Below are 788 nucleotides of genomic sequence, written 5' to 3'. Positions count from 1 at the left end.
TCTCATGGTTTGTTGGTTTGTCTCCCTCTTTGATTACTTCCCATTCAGTTTTCCCTCCCTTCCCTTATGATCCTCTGCATTGTTTCTTATATTCCACATGTGAGTGAAACCATATAATTGTCTTTCTCTGACTTATTTCACTCAGCATAATACCCTCCAGTTCTATCCACATCAATGTAAATGGTAGGTATTCATCCTTTCTGATGGCTGAGTAATATTCCATTGTATATATATACCACATCTTCTTTATTTATTCATCTGTTGATGGACGTCTAGGCTCTTTCTATCGTTTGACTATTGTAGACATTGCTACTATAAACATTGGGGTGCATATGCCCCTTCAGATCATTATATTTGTATCTTTGGGGTAAATACCCAGTAGTGCAATTGCTGCGTTGTAGGGTAGCAAAAATATGGAATGCTTCACGAATTTGTGTGTCACCCTTGTGCAGGGGCCATACTAATCTTCTCTGTATCATTCCAATTTTAGTGTATGTGCTGCCAAAGTGAGCACTCAGAAATTCATTTGATCTCTTGTCATTCTGCAAGTGAAACAAATGATACCTGTTTTAATTTCCTCACAAAATAAAGCTCAAAGTAGAAGATGAATGTGAATATACTCTCTAAGACACTATAGAAATATAAGACATATATTTGTATTTATTTATATATTTCACATATATAGTTATATATGCTATATCTATTTACTTATGTATTTCATACTTTGATTTCTATTTGTATTTATTTTGTTTAGATGAACATTTAGTTAGATCTATGCTCAGGATATA

General features: G+C 33.5%; 1 non-coding gene across 1 annotated transcript; it reads right to left on the bottom strand.

Annotated features, from left to right (window-relative positions):
• Positions 1-407: 407 nt before the first annotated feature.
• On the bottom strand, positions 408-514 carry LOC116626719. Its single transcript, XR_004298309.1, has one exon. It is a non-coding gene; the product is annotated as a U6 spliceosomal RNA (small nuclear RNA).
• Between the last annotated feature and the right edge of the window lie 274 nt (positions 515-788).

This window comes from Phoca vitulina, unplaced genomic scaffold (genome assembly GCF_004348235.1).
Source record: "Phoca vitulina isolate PV1807 unplaced genomic scaffold, GSC_HSeal_1.0 scaffold2, whole genome shotgun sequence".
Lineage (NCBI taxonomy): Eukaryota > Metazoa > Chordata > Mammalia > Carnivora > Phocidae > Phoca > Phoca vitulina.
Note: the sequence above shows the minus strand (reverse complement) of the source record. Positions and strands in the feature narration are given on the sequence as shown.